This window comes from Saccopteryx leptura, chromosome 8 (genome assembly GCF_036850995.1).
Source record: "Saccopteryx leptura isolate mSacLep1 chromosome 8, mSacLep1_pri_phased_curated, whole genome shotgun sequence".
NCBI classification, from domain to species: Eukaryota; Metazoa; Chordata; class Mammalia; order Chiroptera; family Emballonuridae; genus Saccopteryx; species Saccopteryx leptura.
The window spans coordinates 2,974,879-2,981,376 of record NC_089510.1 but is presented as its reverse complement, the minus strand read 5'-3'; positions in this window follow the sequence as shown (position 1 = coordinate 2,981,376).

Genomic DNA, 6,498 nt, shown 5'->3' with positions numbered 1-6,498 from the left:
CCAAACTTTTTACACAGGGGGCCAGTTCACTGTCCCTCAGACCGTTGGAGGGCCAGACTATAAAAAAAACTATGAACAAATCCCTATGCACACTGCACAGATCTTATTTTAAAGTAAAAAAACAAAAACAAAACGGGAACAAATACAATATTTAAAATAAAGAACAAGTAAATTTAAATCAACCAACTGACCAGTATTTCAATGGAAACTATGCTCCTCTCACTGACCACCAATGAAAGAGGTGCCCCTTCTGGAAGTGCGGCGGGGGCCGGATAAATGGCCTCAGGGGGCCGCATGTGGCCCGCGGGCCGTAGTTTGGGGACCCCTGCTCTATTCTGTTGAGCCCAAGGCCTGGTACAAGTGGACGCTGGTAAAAGCTGATGTTTTAAATGTCAAGAAAGAAAAAGAAAATGGTGCAAGACAAGTACTGAGGATCACACATCACAGATGCGTATTTTCAAAAGCACCACATTGTCAGAAACTTGCCAAGAGGAAACAACAATCACATACATAGAAAAAAAAAAAAACTTGCCAAAAAATGTGAACCAAGTTGAAAGATCTGCAGTCCCACGAAACCTTTCTGCCCGGAGCACTGATTACACCTTGAGGGGGCAGCAAACTCAGAGGCTAATCTCATCCGAGGGCTCCTTCTTCTCACAGGTGACTAAGAGCATCTGAAAAGGAAACACAAAACCAATAGGCACAGGACTCTACGGTCATCTCAACTCAGATTTAGAATTTGTGTCAAAACCGTACATGAAGGGAAAATAAAAAATCGATGGCTTGAAGGTCTAGTTTATTAAATCACTCTTTTTATATCCTTATAGAACACACACGCCAAGGCAGTAAGTGCTTCTTAATGAAAACAGTGAGTGCTGGGTTAGTAAAACCACTTACGGGGGGGAAAAGAAGATCTGAAACTTCCTGGTGGAATCCCAACCACTGAACTCTTCCTTAAAGGGTATCTTCATCCAAAGATATCACATAAGTAAGATTTTTCTTCAGGGACCCAATCACCTAAATATGTTTTCGACAGTCTGAACAGCTTTGTCAAAACAACAGAGCACTTTGCTCAAGACCCAGGAGCTGAACAATTCTCCCCGTGAGTGCCCAGATCTCAGAGCAACTGGCTCCATTCACACCAAGAGTCACCCAGATTGTGTTGTGTTTTTTGTTGTTGTTTTCTGAGAGATACAGAGACAGAGAAAGAGACAGAGAGAGGAGAAGACAGGGACAGACAGACAGAAACGGGGAGATGAGAAGCATCCATTCTTCGTTGCAGCACCTTAGTTGTTCATTGATTGCTTTCTCATATGTGCCTTGTCTGGGCGTCTTCAGCTGAGCCAGTGACCCCTTGCTCAAGCCAGTGACCAAGGGGTCATGTCTATGATGTCACACTCTGGCCAGGGACCCCACGCTCAAGCTGGAGGAGCCCACACTCAAGCAGGTGACTTTGGGGTTTCGAACCTGGGTCCTCAGCGTCGCCGGCTGAAACTCGACCCACTGCGCCACCGCCTCGGTCAGGCAAGATTCACCCAGATTTCAGAACAGTTTTCCCTGTGATTGCCAAAGTTCCTCCAGATTTTAAAAGTTTCCCCCACGAGCGCCAAGACTCACCTAGACTTTAGAGATGGCAACAGCATGCGTATCATTCAGAACTCCATTTTATGATTTCACTTATGAACACAGTTTCTCCAAACTCATTCTGAACTCGAGAAAGTTCTCCCTCCCAACAAGAAAACGAGACTCAAGTGAGAAGTTTGAAAAGGCTTCTATACCTTTTAACTTATTATTATTTTTTTTATTGTAGTGACATTAAACATGAGAAAAACCCACTTTTTGTTCCCGGCATTGCCTCAGGCATTCCTTTGTTGACATGTGTTTTTAATATCTGTCACCCTGCCCTCCTGAGTATAAAAAGCCCGTCCATTTTAAACGTGAACGCTAGCTCAGAGATGTGAAGGGATTTATTTCCCTAGGGGGAACAAGCCGCAGGGTCAGAGAAGAGATGCATACCCCCCTCCCTCGGATCCACCCACGTGTGTGTTTTTACCAGTTCAAAGGTGCTTGTCTCTCCTCTCTCTTTAACCGCCTTTTCTAGAAGGACATCAGAGAGACACGATTTATTTTATCACGGCCAACAGTCAGCGGCCAGCGTTGGGGATGTCTAATGATGCCTTTAAGAACAGCAAGGACGAATGTTGGTGTCCCAGGAAGGTGGGGAAGAACGACCCTCAGACTTCATCACGTCTCAGCACGGGGTCTGTGTTACCACTAACCAGTCTCCCGGTGACCGGAATCTGCTGCCTGCGAGTCCTTCTAACCCTCCCTTCAGTCTCCTTCCCCAGATATCTGACAATAAGTTATGTTTTCAAATCATTACATAAAAGGACCACTATACATATATCAATATATAATTAAATATGTACGGTACATTAAAATATGTAATATAGTCGTATATACAGCTTTAATACCTATAGTACTATATTACATAGTATTTAATACATAATATATAAAACACACAAATATATTATAAAAACGTGAAAATAAAAATATTATTTATTATATACATAAAGTTTTTTTTTTAATCTATACATACATCTATAGTGTCCCAATAATAGTGAGAAAATCAAAGACACTCAACCCGTGGTATGAACTATATATAAACTTACAGGCCTGGATTCAAAAAACTTCAAAAGTTTGAGTTTTAGGATTGTTGACGTGACAACTGACACCACAGCTTTTAGAGCAAGTCTCAGAAAATAATTTGGGGCCAGGGCACTTTCCTCACCACTCCCCCCCCCCCCAACCAAATATTCCAAAAGTATATTCAAAAGGGCAAAGAATACCTTCATGAGAAGTCCGTAGGACCCTGCGAGGGTCGTTAAGTAATTCGCATAGCTTGAAAACTGAAGACATATGACAAAAACTAAAAGCAATAATTAGCTTTTAAATATGAAAAGAAATACCAGTAAATTCAGGTCTTCACATCCTGATGCGGCCGTACAAAATTCCTCATCTGCTGCTTTCCAAGTAGTGATAGCGTTTGCAGCCGTAGACAATCATTACCCGGCTCCGGTCAATTGATGAGGAGTTAGTTGCACACCAGCCACATCCTCACAACACTCCTTTCTGCCTTCACCGACTGGAATGATTCCACGCGGTCTAGATTCTTTTCCCGCCAAGCAATCAGCCCAAGACCTCGGGGGAAGGCAGGAGAAATGCTTCCTCCTCTCCAAAGTCACCAGTTCTCAGAATAATTCCTCAGCACCCTCCCAAGGAAGCCTCAGCTGGTTCTCTGTTTGGGTGGCTGTTAGCCTGTTGAAGGCACAATCTCCATATTGAATGTGTTACAATCCATTTCTGTTACCACCGATTTACCCATCCCTGGATAGAGCCAGGGGTCCATTGACAGAACCCTTTCTGCAGGTGAGTCGTCGGCTTTTGAGACAACACCAGTGGTATCTGAGGACGCTTCCGCATCCGTGATCAACCGAGGCAGGACTGTTAATTTTTTAAATGTGAGAGAACACTGTGCTTTTGTGAGAGGGGAAAACTGCCTAATACGTAAAACAGTTGAATCAAAACATCTCATTTTTTTCTCAAAATCAGCTGATGGCATGTAGGTCGGGGTCTAGAAACAAGCTTGGAAAACACATTTTGATGTATTAACCCTAGTTACGCTCCTTTTCCTTATATTATTCTTCCGTACACATTTGAAAAATTCTCTAATCAAGTTTCATACCATCTTAGCAGAATTCAAAAATGTCATGAGTATAGAAAACCAGAAGAGCATTAAGTCCAGCTCATGCCCAGAGAACTTCTGGAAATTATATGAAAATACATTCAAGAAAAAAAAAAAAAAAAAAGAGGTTACTGACACAACCTCCCTTTCCACTCGGGAAGAATTTCAACATTTCAAGAGAAGAAGAGTCGGACAGGTGTGATTCTTAAAGTATTCTTTATTAAGATCATTAAAGTTGCAGAACCAACTTTATCTTGTAAAGGCACAAGGAGACAGCTCTGATAAAATAGTCAAATTAAACAGTAACTTACAGTACAAAAGACAACTTGAATGCACATACAAACCCCGCATGTCTGATTCAAAAATATTTCACTGCGTCTATTTAATGGGCAATGATTAAAAATATAAATCGCTGCTGTATAATAAACATCTGATAGTGAACATCTGGATAGCAAAGTGAACAAAATATTTTATTGCTTTTCACATACATTTTTTTTTCCCTGTAATTTCAAATTCCTAATTCTTTCACTATCTCCTCAATCTTCTCCCAAAGATCAAAAGGAAACTCCACATAATCTCATGAGGGAGGGGGCGACATGGTGGATTCTCCCTCCAACCGCGGGCAGGGGGGGGGTGTGTGTCCCTGTGGGTGTTTCCTCCAAACTCCCTGTTCTGCCACCCCTCCCCCCACTCGGGAAAGGAAAGAGAAGCTGAGCTAGACCACTAGGGACAGCGGCCCCTGCGACTGGCGCTCTCAGAGATGCGTCACGGATGCTGACCAAACGGAAAAGGCGCTCCATTCTATACGAGGCGTCTCTCGTTTGAAGTGTTGAGTAACAACAGTCTGACAAGTTCGTTGTACCTGTTTTCCCCTCAAGAGATTTTTCCAAAGCTGTAAAAACCTCCAGCGCTGACAGGGGGGCGAGGGCCAGCCGATGTGTGTATGTATGTAACAATGTGTGTAAGTATGTAACGACGCGTGTAAGTATGTAACGATGTGTGTATGTATGTAACGATGTGTGCATGTATGTAACGATGTGTGCATGTATGTAATGATGTGTGTATGTATGTAACATACCGACGTCTACACGTTCACGTGCGGTCACCTCCCTGCCCCCTCCTTCCAGGTGTAACCTAGGAGCACCTGTTTCTTCTTCACAACCCGCCTCTTCCAACAGCCAGCAGCCCAGCGAGGGACGGGACCAGCAGACCTCCCATCCCCACGGGAAGGGGTCCCACGAACGCCTCATTCCGATGTCTAGAAACGCCACTTGGGCCTGAGAAACAGCCTACTACGTGAACGTATCTCACAATCACGGTCAAGCTGCTCGGCCACGTCCCCGCGCAGACGGCCTGTAAGCAAGCAGCTGGTCGCCTGCCTGGCGCGGACGCGGGCTCTGCAAACAGCCGCTGAGTGAGTGAGAAACGGAAGGAAATGAAAGAACAGAACCTGGCTCTGGTTGTGCGCGTTTTCATCGCTTTCTAGTGAAGCGTGAAGGTCGGTCTAGAACTAACACACTGCGCGCCCTGCACCAAACTCCACCGTGAGCACAAGCGATGGTTCAAGCAGAAAAACAGCTGTCAGTGAGTCTGGGAGGGGGTTCCCTCGGGGTGTGGCCGTCTGGACAGGTGACGTTTCCAGTCTGTGACGCTCGCTCCCGTAGAAACTTTAAAAATCGAGAAGTGTTCTGGCTAACGCACTGAGTGCTGTGTATTTTTTTTTTACACTCATTTTCTGTCATTTTTTTTCTGTTACGACAGTACAGTATAGGGTAATGTTCATGTCCTCTCCTGGGGCTTAGCTGCGTTTTTATGTTCTAGATGATGACAACTGCGTGAGGACAGCTAAGGAGCGTAGGGCTAGGGCATGTTCCCACCCACACCGAAGTCTGGGTCACGTCACTGTCGTAAGGAATGGGAACCTTGTCGTCACCCGAGAACCCGCCCACCCCCATGCATGTATAAATAAATTATAACTTTTTAAAATAGCCTGCACATTCCAGATATGCGTTATTATCCATAAATTTGCTTAGATGTTGGTATCTTTTCGGTGTTTGGCGACCGTGTGACGAAGACCAAGTTAAAAAAGACCAGCTAAACTGTCTGCTTACAGTCACGGTTACTCATCCAGCCACGGACAGCCGGCGCCGACACCCAAGGACACTGAACCGGTGACCGCCGTGGTCATTCTCGCAAAGCTGCCCACGGAGAAGGGTCGAGGGTCTCTAAGGCTCCCTACACTGGGAAGCGGTCACCTAGCTCTTCCACGGTAACAGCGGTACCAAGGAGAAGGGACCTTCACAATGACAGAGAAGGCTTCGGAGCCGGGACAACAAGCATGATGAGTCAGCCCAGGGCGGCTGGCTCCGCCGGTTCGATCCCCGATTCAGGGTACGGATAAGAATCAACCGGTGACAGCATGAATAGGAGCAATAACATCAATGTCTCTCTCTCTGTCTCTCTAAATATTAATAAATAAAATTTTAGAAAAAAAAAGAACGAGCAAGTGACCGATTTTTAAACTCTCACCAGGGAACTAGGTCTAGGATTTCTTTGGCATAGGCATTCCTATCTTGGACTAGTTTTTACCATTTTAAAAACACTGGGTGATTTTTTTTTTTCTTTTCCCCCTCAAAATTAACATCAAGGTGAAAACTGCTGACCCACTCCCCCCTCTTCTTAAAGTTGTTGAAAGGACGAAAGGACATTTTCGCAGCACGTGCCATCTTCACGTCCAGCGGACTCGTGCGTCG